Source organism: Alnus glutinosa, chromosome 8 (genome assembly GCF_958979055.1).
Source record: "Alnus glutinosa chromosome 8, dhAlnGlut1.1, whole genome shotgun sequence".
In the NCBI taxonomy this organism is placed as follows: Eukaryota; Viridiplantae; Streptophyta; class Magnoliopsida; order Fagales; family Betulaceae; genus Alnus; species Alnus glutinosa.
The window spans coordinates 13,216,159-13,231,606 of NC_084893.1; the positions used below are offsets into that span (position 1 = coordinate 13,216,159).

A 15,448-nucleotide genomic window follows, 5' to 3' on the forward strand; every position below is an offset into this window, starting at 1 on the left:
TTTTAGTTATCCACTAAGCTGCATTTGAGGATAATTTAGGTAAACCATATCTTAATTTATATTTTGATGCTTAGTGTAATTTCTAATGATATGACTTACATGATTGAGGTCTAAGGAATTAATGACTACCTTATACTTGAGGATAGGAATGGTTAGACCCAGATTAATGTTAACGGATTTCCTAATGGAAGGAAACTCCGACCTCTATTGATGATTAATGACGTACTTTAATCGAGACGTTAGGCCTTGAATAAGTTTCTTCCCTAGAATTGGGAGGTGGAATTTCAATAACATAAGATGGAATTTTAACAATAAAAGATAAGGTGAAATTCCAGTATATTACTTGAGGTATTTGGAGATACAATGATCTGATCAGGTACTGCTAACACGGACAAACGTAGACGAGGTCTATGATAAGAGCAAACCTTTACGTTGAAGTAGAGAAATGGAAAAGATGTGAATGGTGAAAGTTAAATGTTGACCATAACGATTAAGGTTGTATGACGTAATGATGTATAGAATAGGATTGGACATTATTCTCTTAGATCCATTTTCCTTCTGTAAAATATTTCTAAGATTAGAAGTAATGTATGACCCATGGTTAACAATAAGTGTTGCTTAAAATCTGAATCGCTCGATTTAGAGAAATAGCTATGGTAAAAATATATTTAGTAAGTTTTAAATAAATATCTATAGATTAACCCAGATTAATTAATTAAGATAAAATTTAACCATAGGTTAGTCAAAATATCCGTGGATATTTTGATAAGTCATCATTTCATTTGATGACTCATCCCTTTGACTCATCACTGTGATGATTACTGCAGTGACTCACAGATTCATTCTTCTTTTTAATTCTCACGCATTCTTGGGATTTGACTTTTCTGAGTTGGAATATGTACATAATCTTCTTTGAACATCTTGAAATATTTTCTGAAATGAAGACTCTGAAATAAACGGCATCCCTGATAAAATGGCAACATTACATAATAGTGGTTTTGTCAAATAGAATGCAGCCAACACAAACTAACGAACTCTCTCTTTGGCTATTCTAAGACAAAAATCACTTGACTGGTTTAAAAATACATTCCCGGTCTAAATCAAAAAATACTCCCCCTTCTTGTCTCAAAATGACAAAGGGTAAACAGAGTAGAAAAACCATTAACAAATACAGTTCCAAAGTCTGAAGGAAAAAGAAAACTGTAAAAAGCCATAGAAAACATCTTACTGAAATGGGAGAGGAAGACAACAAGGTTAGTCATTTCACAAGAAAAGTAGCACACGCATGTATCTAAACCTAAGAAATCAGCCAGATAGCAAGTTAGATTTATGCAAACATATAGTTGAGAGAAAGTATTGAATAAGGAAAAATTTCCTTGCAGACACAAAATTTTAAATAGCTGACTCAATTCATGCAATGTGAGTGTGAGTATGTGTGTGTGAATGCTTTCTCAATAAAGTATGAAGTTCACTGATATGACTTAAAGCAACTGAATTTTCTAAACAAGAGAGAAAATCAAAGATAGATCAGTAAAAATTCAAACCTTATTATGCTAAGGCTTAGTCACCCTCATCTGATACACTCCCCGTAAGCAGCAACACTTTTCTTTTACTTAGTCCTTTAGTGATCGTCTATTTTCGCAATGATTTGGTCATTGACTGTTTCTTTAAGGACAAGTTTAAGAACATATTTATAGCATAATAAGCAGTGGATCTTTTTATTATCCAGATAACTGAAATTTAAATGCTTTTTATCACTTGGTGCGGCAACCTAGAAAGAATGCCAGAATTTATAGGTTATAGGTTCAACTAGCGAGTTGATCAATTTAACCATCTTAGCAAAAAAAAAAAAAAAAATTCTCATAAGAATTTTCAGAAGCTAAAAGTCAGAGAGAAAAAAAAATGTACCTTAGGGGAGCCTTGGATAGTGCATACATTATTATCGCATTAGAAAAGTAATTATCTAGCATAAAGAGGTAGCAGGAAAACTTAGCAAATCTCAGACTCATGATCTAAACATATGTAAGCATAAACCGTCAAAAGCACAATGAATTGAGATGTTAGATTAAAAAACATGAGATAGCTGAAAAACTTAAAAAGAACAACCTGCAACCTTACTCCTAATTTTTTATTTTATTATATATATATATATATATATATATATATATATATATATATATATATATATATATATATATATATATATATATATATTAAAAACAAACACATCATGCTTTCAAAGGAAAAGACTAAGGAACATAAAGAAGTCTAATCCTAGCATGAAGAGACATGCCTAGGACATGTCACAAACACCAATGACTTTTCTAAGAGACTCAAACCTGCTTCCATCGAGAGGTTTGGTAAGAATGTTAGCGAATTGGTTGTCAGTGGGTAGAAAGGAAAGAGATACTACCCGGGATTACACAAGATCATGAATGAAGTGATGTCTTATGTTAATTAGGTTTGGCAATTTTGACACGACCCGCGAATCCGACACGAATATAGAGGGTTTGGGTTTATGCTGTAACCCGTTTATGACCCGTCAACTCGTTTATGACATGTTTATGACCTATCAACCCGTTTATAACATATTTATGACGCGATAATTACACATTTTTTACCAAATTAGTTAAATGGGTTGGCACGCTAATCTGATGGGTTGACACGACAACCCGAATTGCCAAGCCTAATGTTAATGTGCTTGGTACGAAAGTGCTGAACTGGATTCTTAGAAATATTGATGGCACTTGTGTTGTCACAGTGGATAGCCATGGTATCCTGAGTGAATCCATAATCACATAACAGTTTCTTCATCCATAACAATTGAGTGCAACAGCTTCCAGCATCAATGTATTCTGCCTCAGCAGTTGAGAGGGAAATAGAAGATTGTTTCCTACTTATTGAAGCCAAAGATTATTCCCCACATAGAAGCATCATCCAGAGGTACTTTTTCTGTAATCTGCATTGTTAGCCCAATCTACATCAGAGTAACCTGCAACCACAAGATTTGTTTCCCTAGAATACTGATGAATGCCAAATATTATGTATTTGGACCCCTTAATTTACATTAGTTAGACATTTAGCCTTGTTATTTTCTGATGCTGTGGTTAGTTTTTGTGTTTTTATGTTTTGTAGGTCAATAAGTGAGGAATGACAAAATTCATGAGGAATTGCTTGGAAAATTCGGAAGTTTTGAAGAACTCGATCGATCGAACTTAAATTCGATCGATCAAATTTTGCCTGAAGTCGATCGATCGAATATTAATCGATCGATTGAAATTTCCCAGAACTTACTTTTGCAGAAGCGTGCCAGAACACCCAATCAGGAGCTTCTCCACGACAAAAAGCAGTTCTCCTTCTGATGTTCGCAGCAGAACACTCTGGTTTTGTGACCTTGGTTGTCTTTAGCAAGAGAGGAATCCTAGAGGGGGTTAGATGAGTCATTTTACATGGGTTTCTAGCCCTAAATTCCTTCTACAAAAGCCATAGCTATGCCTTCTTGTTGGAGAGTTCAGAGAACAGTAGCTAGGTTTAATTTCGTTCATTTCATAGTGTATTTCAGTAGCTTTTGTTCTTAGACACTTTCTCTTTGTAAATTTTTTCTTTTATTTCTATGTTTGTTCTTCATTTTTTTGTGGTGTTCTTAGTCATGGAAGGCTAGTAACCTCAACTAAGGTTGATGATGAAACCTTTCCATTGATGACACTCACACTCTTGTTATACTACTTGCACATTTGATGATATATCATATTTGTTGTTCAAGTTCCATTCATTTAAATGCTTTATCTTTTGCAATGAATGTGGTTGTTAGTAGATATAGGACATTTAATGTGTTTCAACTGATGGATAAATTGTTTTATCGATTTGAATGATGATATCTATTGAGATTTGTTCATTGAATGGATACATTGGATGATTTGATTTCAAATAGGTACTTTTTGTGATTTATCTTTGAGTTGGATTCATTTAATAGTTCTAGAATTTGTGGTTAAGACACTTGAATGACATCCAAAGCTTAGTTTCGCATCGACTACCGTAAGCTGAACATCGCCACCAGGAAAGATCACTTTCCTCTTCCGTTCATTGATCAAATGGTGGAGCGGTTGGCCGGGCACGAGTATTACTGTTTTTTGGATGGTTATTCTGGATATAACTAGGTCCCTGTGGACCTTGAAGACCAAGAGAAGACGATCTTCACTTGTCCGTTTGGGACGTTCGCCTACCGACGCATGCCCTTTGGCTTATGCAACGCACCCGCTACTTTTCAGCGGTGCATGATCAGCATCTTTTCTGACATGGTGGAGCGTTTCCTAGAGGTATTTATGGACGACTTCTCGGTTTTTGGATCATCTTTTGAGGAGTGTTTGCTCCACCTCACGTTAGTCTTGGTGAGGTGTAAAGAGAAGAACCTGGTACTCAATTGGGAGAAGTTTCATTTTATGGTACATCAAGGAATTGTGCTCGGGCACATCATCTTTCGTCGAGGGATAGAGGTAGACAAGGCGAAGGTAGACATGATATCCAACCTTCCGCCCCCACGGACGGTGAAAGAGGTTCGCTCTTTTCTGGGCCATGCAGGATTTTGATGTGTGTTTTAATGAGTACTCGCAAGGGCACGAATCGTTTGCAATATAGTGTGTGCAAGTGCGATGTCGAATCCACAGAGAAATGGTCAAATGTTGGTGTCTTGTTTAATCAACTTCATTTTAACCTAGTTCTAAAGGTTTGAGGATTGATTCAAGAGTAAAAGACTAAACAAAATAGATGAAATGAAATGTGCAAATTAAAAGGAACTAAGGCTAAGGAATCCACCAATCCAAATCCAACAACTCACACTTTTTGGTTTCTACTTGAACACCCAAAGAACATTAAGCTTAGGATGTCATTCAAGTTTCTCAACCACATATTCTAGAACTATTGAATGAATCCAACTCAAAGATAAATCACAAAGAGTACCCATTTGAAATCAAATCATCCAATGTATCCATTCAATGAACAAATCACAATGGATATCATCATTCAAACCGATAAAACAGTGTATCCATCGGTTGAAACGCATTAAATGTCCTATATTTACCAACAACCACATTCATTGCAAAAGATAAAACATTTAAATGAATGAAACTTGAATAACAAATATGATATATCATCAAATGTACAAGTATTATAACAAGAGTGTGAGTGTTATCAATGGAAATGTTTCATCCTCAACCTTAGTTGAGGTTACTAGCCTTCCATGACTAAGAGCACCACAAGAAAATGAAGAACAACCATGGAAATAAAAGGAAAGCTTTACAAAAAGAAAGTGTCTAAGAACAAAAGCTACTGGAATGCACTATAAAATGCACGAAATTAAACCTAGCTACTGTTCTCTGAACTCTCAACAATGACGTATGGCTATGGCTTTTATAGAAGGAAATTAGGGCTAGAAACCCATGTAAAATGACTCCTCTAACCCCCTCTAGGGTTCCTCTCTTGCTAGAGACAACCAAGGTCATGCAACTAGCGTGTTCTGCTGCGAAAATCAGAGGGAGAACTGCTTTTTGTCATGGAGAAGCTCCTTATTTGGTGTTCTGGAGCGCTTCTGCAAAAATAAGTTCTGGGAAATTTCGATCGATCGACTTTTATTCGATCGATCGACTTCGAACAAAATTCGATCGATCGACTTTTAAGTTCGATCGATCGAGTTCTTTAGAACTTCCGAATTTTCCAAGCAATTCCACATGAATTTTGCCATTCCTCTCTTATTAACCTACAAAACATAAAAACACAAAAACTAACCAAAACATCAGAAAATAACAAGGCTAAAGGTCTAACTTTTGTAAATCAAGGGGTCCAAATACACAATATTTGGCACTCATCAAATACCCCCAAACTTACATTTGCTAGTCCCTTAGCAAAAAACAAAATCAAAGCATGAAACATAAGTCCTCTTTCGTGGGAGAAACGATTGCATTTAGCATATGCAACAAGCCTTTTAAACCCCTAGGACTCCCTAGTGGACGAGTGAAGTCTCGTGAGGGTTTGCCAGAAATGATACCCACAAACATTGAAGTACTGAATTATCAATTGAGCAAAAATTATCATTCAAACACATGGTTCACACATCATGAGTATATTTAACAAAATGAATATCATATTATCATGTTATCAAAAATTGATCAACTCATAGACGAAAAATTGAGACAACACATGTTCAAAAGTGTAAGGTGTGAATAACATAGAGTCATGGGGTTTCGATTTTCCTCAAAGCACATATATCCAAAAATTCGTAGGATTTCCATCAAATAACCAAGGCTTATCTTACGTTTATTATTATTTATTTATTATTTTTGTGTTGGCTGTGCAATGCTTGACTCCATTAAGCTTTCTAATTGACCCATGTAATGAGTGTTGGGCCAGTGACTCCCAAACTAGATGGTTTTAGGGCACTAGATGTAAAAACATTCCTAAGGGCTTAATTACTCAAGTAAAAAAGGCTACGAAGTTTAACTAGCCAAACAATCATCCAAGCTGAAATTCTTATCTTTTTACGCGAACACCCAATGCTTAATGAGGCAAGGGGCCTGGTTACTCAATGAGAAGTCAAATTGGTGATATTATTCTAAACAGAATTGTTTATATATATATATAACAATAAGCCAATGTTTCATCAACAAGTCATCCTACAAATCTCAAGATACATTATTTTTAATTCAAATCTCATACCCCATAGAAATAATGCTAATGTGCTTGTGATAAACAATTTAAATATGTCAAGTCTCTCTAATCCAAAGATGAGTCAAAAGATCTCAGATTTTAATGATATGCAAAATTCAAAATGTTAAACAAACCAATGAGATGCAAACTATAGTAAGATGTAACCATGCTCAACTAACAATAAGGTATATATTAACAAGTATTAACAAAGCAAACATAAAATGAAAACAGATAGAAATGTTTACCCCACCCCCAAACTAGAATAACACATTGTCCCTAATGTGGCTAGAGATACAATACCGAAATGGTGATGCAAGTTGGGCACACTGCAAGAGAAGCGCTCCCCCAAACTTGAACAGCAGACACTGTCCTGAAAATCACAACTAAAACATAAGAAATAAAATCAAATGATAAGGAAAAATGATGAGGGTTGCCTCCCACAAGCGCTAAGTTTTCAATCTTCAGCCAGACTTTCCATTCTGACGACAATCACTCCGAGTAACTCGGATCCTCAAAGGGTCGTCTCAACCTCCGAGCTCTGTAACTGCAAAAATGGCTTCAGTTGTTGCCCGTTCACCTTGAACGTGCTGCTATTTTTTGGATCCTCAATCTCAATAGCCCCATAAGAAAACACTGATCGAACTATGAAACGGCCTGTCCATCGAGATCGGAGCTTCCCTGGAAACAGATGCAGACGTGAATTGTAAAGGACTTTCTGACCGGGCTCAAAGAATCGCCTCAATATGTTCTGGTCATGAACCTTCTTCATCCGTGCTTTGTACATCCTAGCACAATCATAAGCATCGTTCCTCAGCTCTTCCAATTCATTGAGTTGGAGCTTCCTCTGTGAGCCAGCCTTGGTGAGATCGAAATTCAGTTGCTTAATGGCCCAGTAGGCTCTGTGCTCCAACTCCACAGGCAGGTGGCATGCTTTCCCGTACACGATACGGTAAGGTGACATGCCAATCGGTGTCTTAAAAGCTGTCCGGTACGCCCATAATGCATCGTTCAACCGGAGAGACCAATCTTTCCTTGACGGGTTCATCGTCTTCTCTAAAATCCTCTTGATTTCTCTGTTTGAAACCTCCACTTGTCCACTCGTCTGAGGGTGATAGGGAGTGGCAACCTTGTTCGTGATGCAATATTTCTTAATCAGCTGCTCGAAGACCCGGTTGCAGAAATGCTTTCCACCATCACTAATAATTGCTCGAGGAGTACCAAAACGAGCAAATATAGTGTCTTTTAAAAACTGAACCACAACTTTATGGTCATTGGTCTTGCAGGCAACCGCCTCCACCCATTTGGACACGTAGTCCACTGCCACCAGAATGTACAGATAGCCGAAGGAGAGTGGGAAAGGTCCCATGAAATCGATGCCCCACACATCAAAGGTCTCAATAATAAGAATTGGGTTTAGGGGCATCATATTTCGGCGTGAAATACTCCCTAGCTTCTGGCAGCGCTCGCATGAAACACAATAAGTGTGAGCGTCTTGAAAGATGGTAGGCCTGTAAAAACCGCACTGCAAAATCTTTGCAGCGGTCTTCTTTGCACTGAAGTGGCCTCCACAGACATGATCATGACAGAAGGAGATGACACTGGATTGGTCAGGCTCGGGAATGCATCTCCTAATGATCTGATCGGGACAATACTTGAACAAGTAAGGATCGTCCTAGAAAAAATTCTTCACCACAGACATGAATTTGGACTTATCTTGCCGCCCCCAATGCAAAGGCATTTGACTGGTGACAAGATAGTTCACTATGTCAGCAAACCATGGTGAGTGAGCATGAGCAATATGCATCAACTGCTCATCGGGAAAGGTCTCACAAATGGGGACGGCTTCTTCCGTGAAGTCCACAGTAATCCTCGAGAGATGATCAGCCATCACGTTTTCGGAACCCTTCTTGTCCCGAATCTCAATGTCGAACTCTTGTAAGAGCAAAATCCACCGGATGAGGCGAGATTTAGCATCATTTTTGGTGAAAAGATACTTCAGTGCCGCGTGATCTGAGTAGATGATGACTTTTGATCCTAGTAGGTAGGATCGAAACTTATCCAGAGCAAATACGACTGCCAGCAGCTCCTTCTCAGTGGTCGAATAATTCAGCTGTGCGCCGTTCAGAGTTCGACTTACATAATAAATGACGTGGGGAAGTTTGTCAATGCGCTGCCCCAACATAGCTCCAACGGCGTAATCTGACGCGTCACACATGATCTCGAAAGGTGTACCCCAGCTCGGGGGCCGAATGATGGGTGTGGACGTCAGAATTGCCTTCAAGGCCCCAAATGCCTTCTTGCAGTCCTCGTAAAAAATGATAGGGGCCTCCTTCACCAACAGTTTGCACAAGGGCCGGACGATCTTGCTGAAGTCCTGGATGAATCGCCGATAAAATCCTACATGGCCCAGAAAAGATTGAACCTCTTTCATCGTCCGTGGGGGCGGAAGGTTGGATATCAGATCTACCTTCGCCTTGTCTACTTCAATCCCCCGACGAGAGATGACGTGCCCGGGCACAATTCCTTGCTGTACCATAAAATGGCACTTCTCCCAATTGAGTACCAGGTTCTTCTCTTTACACCTCTTCAAGACTAACGTGAGGTGGTGCAAACACTCCTCAAAAGATGACCCAAAAACCGAGAAGTCGTCCATAAATACCTCAAGGAAATGCTCCACTATATCGGAAAAGATGCTGATCATGCACCGTTGAAAAGTAGCGGGTGCTTTGCATAAGCCAAAGGGCATGCTTCGGTAGGTGAACGTCCCGAACGGACAAGTGAAGGTCGTCTTCTTTTGGTCTTCAGGGTCCACAGGGACCTGGTTATATCCAGAATAACCATCCAAAAAACAGTAATACTCGTGCCCAGCCAAACGCTTCACCATTTGATCAATGAACGGAAGAGGAAAGTGATCTTTCCTGGTGGCGGTGTTCAGCTTGCGGTAGTCGATGCAGACTCTCCATCCAGACTGTACTCAAGTTGGGACCAACTCGCCTTGTTCTGCACAACCGTTACTCCAGCTCGCTTGGGCACGACATGAATGTGGCTCACCCATTTGCTGTCAGAGATTGGGTAGATGACTCCAGCATCCAACAACTTGATTACTTCTCCTCTGACGACTTCCTGCATGGTCGGGTTGAGCCTTCTCTGTGGCTCCCTCGATGGTTTGGTGTCTTCCTCCAGATGTATCTTGTGCATAACCACCGAAGGGCTGATTCCCTTAATATCTTCTATGGTCCAGCCTATAGCTTCCTTATGCTCTCTCAACACGTCTAACAATTTCTCTTCCTAAGAAGCATGTAGATCCGAAGCTATGATTATAGGCAGAGTTTCGGCTGGACCTAGGAACTTATACTTAAGATTGTTCGGCAGGGGCTTAAGTTCCTTCTTAGGAGGCTCAGGTACTGTTCCCTCCACTTCTTCCTTGCTCACCAGAGGAGCAAACTCTAAAAGGGCATTTGCTTGCTCAAGTAACTCATTCAAGTCCAGATCCTCTCCGAATTGAGCAAAGCATGCCTCCAGGGGGTCTTTGGTGCTTGATTCTTCCTCTATGATATCCTCAATCAAGCAGGCACTTCCGATCTCATCACATTCTCTCGGCCTCTTGCTGATGTCAAAGATGTTCAGCTCCACTGTTATATTGCCGAAAGAGATCTTCATTACCCCCGTCCTACAGTTGATCAAGGCGTTAACCGTAGCTAAGAATGGTCGCCCTAGGATTACCGGTATCTGAACTCCAACGTTTTGTACCGGCTCGATGTCAAGCACTATAAAATCCACGGGGAAATAAAACTTGTCCACCTTATTCAAAACATCCTCCACTATTCCTCGTAGTATCTTAACTGACCGGTCAGCCAACTGCAGTGTCATGGAGGTGGGCTTCAATTCTCCTAACCCCAATTGCAAGTAAACTGAATAGGGCAGAAGATTGACATTGGCTCCAAGGTCTAGCAGTGCCTTCTCAATGTGGCTGATGCCTATTGTGCAGGAAATAGTAGGATATCCAGGGTCTTTATACTTGATAGGCAGCCTACATTGAAGGATTGAGCTGACTTGCTCGGTCAAGCAAACTCTTTTCGGGACATTGGTTTTCCGTTTTACAGTTACCAAATCCTTCAAGAATGTAGCGTAAGACGGCACTTGCTGGATGGCATCCAAGAACGGGATGTTGATCTGCACTTGTTTGAACACCTCCAGAATGTCCTCGAACTTTCCTCCCTTCTTTGGCACGAGAAGTCTATCAGAGAATGGCGCCTTAGGTATAACGATCTAGGAGGAGTCTCTATGGTCGGAGCTAATGTAGATGGCTCGGTATCTCTCTTCTCTACGCTCCTGCTTCCTTGTTCTTCTTGTGCAGCAGGGTTCTCCTCTGGGTGAACCACTTGGTTGTCTACTTGTTTCCCTGACCTCAGTGTGACAACGGCTTGCACATGCTCCAGCCCATGCACTGCATTTGACGAACTTCCCTCATGGAACTGCAACTTTGGATTTGGCACAGGCTGACTAGGGAGCTTTCCTTTCTCTCTCTCCCCTAGATGACTACCAATTTGCCCGATCTGGGTCTCCATCTTGGCAATAGTTTGAGTGTTCACCATGGTAGCATTCTTCACGTCATTGATGGATTGGCCTGTAAGCTGGATGAAAGCCTTAAGAGTGTCTTCCAAAGAAGACTGTGAAGAAGAGGCATGGGCTTGAGTAGGGGCCTGGTATGATGGTGTTGGCTGGGATGGACGGCTTTGATGGTGAACCGGCTGATGAAATCTAGGGGGGTATTGAGTATAGGATTGGTGAGGAACTCCCTCTTGAGTCATAGGCTGGTTCTGCTTCCAATAAATGTTAAGGTGGTTCCGCCACCCTGGATTGTATGATTTGGAGAAAGGCCCATTGGCTTGCTTCCTATAGTCGTTGAAAGCGTTCACTTGCTCCATTGGTGACTCGACAAAAGCCGGCAATGATGGGCAAGTCTGTGCTAAGTGCATGGGACTAGCACAGATGGAACAGCAGTCAACATGGAATGGATTGGCAACTTTCATGGATTTGCTAACCACTAGGGCTTCGACCTTTTTGGTGAGGGCATCTATTTTCATTTTTAATTCTATATCCTCCTTAACCTCATAGATGCCTCCCTTCTTCTGAATGCGAGCAGCTTTATCACGACAGCTTAAAAAATTCCACTGTTGGGAATTGTTGGATAACTGATCTAAGGTCCTATATGCTTCCTCTCCCGTCAAACTCAGAAATGCGCCTCCGTTCATCGACTCGATCATGCTATGGTTGGATTGAGTTAATCCTTGATAGAAAAATTGCACGAGTCTCCACTTCTCGTATCCATGTGGAGGGCACTTAATCAACATATCTTGAAATCTCTCCCAACTCTCAGAAAATTTCTCATCTTCTTCTTGAGTAAATGAGCTTATCTCCTTCCTACACTCATTGACTTTGGACATGGAGAAGAATTTGTTGTAGAACTTGTCTAGCAAGTTCTCACAAGAAGTGATGGAACCAGGCATGTTTGAATCCAACCATGCCTTGACCCTATCATGGAGTGAGAAAGGAAATAGCCTAAGATGCACATACTCTTCAGAAAAATTTTGAAATTTGAAGGTAGCACAGATGTCTTTGAATTTCTTCACATGGCTATAAGGATTTTCAAGGTCCAAGCCATGGAATGCGGGTAGGAGTTGAATGACATGAGGCTCGAGGTCAAAGTGAGTGGCATTGGTTGGGGGTAACACTATACATGAAGGAGAATTTGTTGCAACGGGTGCAAACAAATCCCTAAGTGTCCTAGTATGATCAACGTTTTCTCCCCGATTCCTCTCATTCTCATTCGCATGCATGTTATCTCCCATCTCAACAGAATTTTTAAACCTTCTCCTAAGAGTTCTTTCAATTTCGGGATCTAAAGATGTCAAGTCTAGGTTCAAAGATCTTCTACCAAGCATACACAAATGTTTAACCAAAAGACAAACAAAGTTCTCCAAAGTACAATCTAGGCTAGTTCCCAGGTAGGTGAGGGGGGTCACACTGGACACACTTAAATCCCAAGACCTTTCCTTGCTAGAATTTACCTTGTCATTGCCTTTAGATAGCTAAGTAGACCCTCACTAGCAAGAAATGTTTTTTTTTTTTTTTTTTTTTTTTTTTTTTTTTTTTTTTTTGAAATCAAAGAAAAATAACACAACTAAGATAAAATGTAAAGACTAACAAAAATGCATACAATTTACACAAAGATAGGAGCAAAAGTAAAAATAAGAATACTTACAAATTGGGACCAAAAAGAATTTTTGGTAAAAATTTCTGCTACTGATCTTATCCAGGAGCTGCCTTCTGAGTTGAGGTCAATCGATCGAATATTTCGATCGAAATTGTAGTAGATAGATCAATTTTTGAAATGATGTAGGAACAGAAACAAGAACAAAAACAGAACAGAAACTCTTTTTTTTTTTTTTTTTTTTTTTATTTTATTTTGTTAGAACAAAATAAAACAAATTGAGGGTAATATGAAACACAAACTACATAGAATTTGAACTAAATTATAATGAACTAAAAGAAAATTAAATAAATAGCAAAATACTATTAAACAGAAACAAATTATGAACGAAATGAACAAAATGAACTAAAAGAAGTACTGGAACAAAGATACTTACCTAGTTCCAAGCTGCTGCTGTGCAGAAAATTCGTTCGATCGAAGTCTATTTCGATCGATCGAATATATTTTCGATCGATCGACTTTGTATAATGCAGATGCTAATTTGACCGATCGAAACTCGATCGATCGAATTTATTTTCGATCGATCGATTCTTCAGGGCACCCAGAAAGTTGCAGAAGCTACAGAACAGATCCGGGAAAAACAAAGAAAGAACTTAGAGTGCAGAACAGAAGCTAAACAACAGAAAAAATGAAACAAAAATCTACCTAACTAGTAGAAAAACAAAATCAATCAAACAAAATCCAATTTTTGAATCGATTTCCCCGGCAACGGCGCCAAAAACTTGATGTGTTATAATGAGTACTCGCAAGCACACGAATCGTTTGCAATATAGTGTGTGCAAGTACGAGGTCGAATCCACAGGGAAATGGTCAAATGTTGGTGTCTTGTTTAATCAACTTCATTTTAACCTAGTTCCAAAGGTTTGAGGATTGATTCAAGAGTAAAAGACTAAATAAAAGAGATGAAATGAAATGTGCAAATTAAAAGGAATTAAGGCTAAGGAATCCACCAATCCAAATCCAACAATTCACACTTCTTGGTTTCTACTTGAACACCCAAAGAACATTAAGCTTAGGATGTCATTCAAGTTTCTCAACCACATATTCTAGAACCATTGAATGAATCCAACTCAAAGATAAATCACAAAGAGTACCCATTTGAAATCAAATCATCCAATGTATCCATTCAATGAACAAATCACAATGGATATCATCATTCAAACCGATAAAACAGTGTATCCATCGGTTGAAACACATTAAATGTCCTATATCTACCAACAACCACATTCATTGCAAAAGATAAAACATTTAAATGAATGGAACTTGAATAACAAATATGATATATCATCAAATGTGCAAGTATTATAACAAGAGTGTGAGTGTCATCAATGGAAATGTTTCATCCTCAACCTTAGTTGAGGTTACTAGCCTTCCATGACTAAGACCACCACAAGAAAATGAAGAACAACCATGGAAATAAAAGGAAAGCTTTACAAAAAGAAAGTGTCTAAGAACAAAAGCTACTGGAATACACTACAAAATGCACGAAATTAAACCTAGCTACTGTTCTCTGAACTCTCTCAACAATGAGGTATGACTATGGCTTTTATAGAAAGAAATTAGGGCTAGAAATCCATGTAAAATGACTCCTCTAACCCTCTCTAGGGTTCTTCTCTTGCTAGAGACAACCAAGGTCATGCAACCAGCGTGTTCTGCTGCGAAAATCAGAGGGAGAACTGTTTTTTGTCATGGAGAAGCTCCTGATTGGGTGTTCTGGCGCGCTTCTGCAAAAGTAAGTTCTGGAAAATTTTGATCGATCAACTTCGGGCAAAATTCGATCGATCGACTTTTAAGTTCGATCGATCGAGTTCTTCAGAACTTCTGAATTTTCCAAGCAATTCCACATGAATTTTGCCATTCCTCACTTATTAACCTACAAAACATAAAAACACAAAAACTAACCAAAACATCAGAAAATAACAAGGTTAAAGGTCTAACTTATGTAAATCAAGGGGTCCAAATACACAATATTTGGCACTCATCAGATTTTATCCGCGATTCATCTAGGACTTCAGCAAGATCGCCCGGCCCTTGTGCAAACTGTTGGTGAAGGAGGCCCCTTTCATTTTTGACGTGGACTGCAAGAAGGCAGTTGGGGCCTTGAAGGCAATTCTGACGTCCACACCCATCATTCGGCCCCCGAGCTGGGGTACACCTTTCGAGATCATGTGTGACGCGTCCGATTATGCCGTTGGAGCTGTGTTGGGGTAGAGCATTGACAAATTTCCCCACGTCATTTATTATGAAAATCGAACTCTGAACGATGCCCAGCTGAATTATTCGACCATTGAGAAGGAGCTGCTGGCAGTCGTATTTGCTCTGGATAAGTTTCGATCCTACCTACTAGGATCAAAAGTCATCATTTACTCGGATCACGCGGCATTAAAGTATCTTTTCTCCAAAAATGATGCTAAATCTCGCCTCATCCGGTGGATTTTGCTCTTACAAGAGTTTGACATTGCGATTTGAGACAAA

The 15,448-nt window shown here is 39.4% G+C and overlaps 1 pseudogene; it reads right to left on the reverse strand.

Moving 5' to 3' along the window:
- Positions 1-7,810: 7,810 nt before the first annotated feature.
- LOC133876135 (uncharacterized) lies at positions 7,811-11,267 on the reverse strand (annotated as a pseudogene).
- Between the last annotated feature and the right edge of the window lie 4,181 nt (positions 11,268-15,448).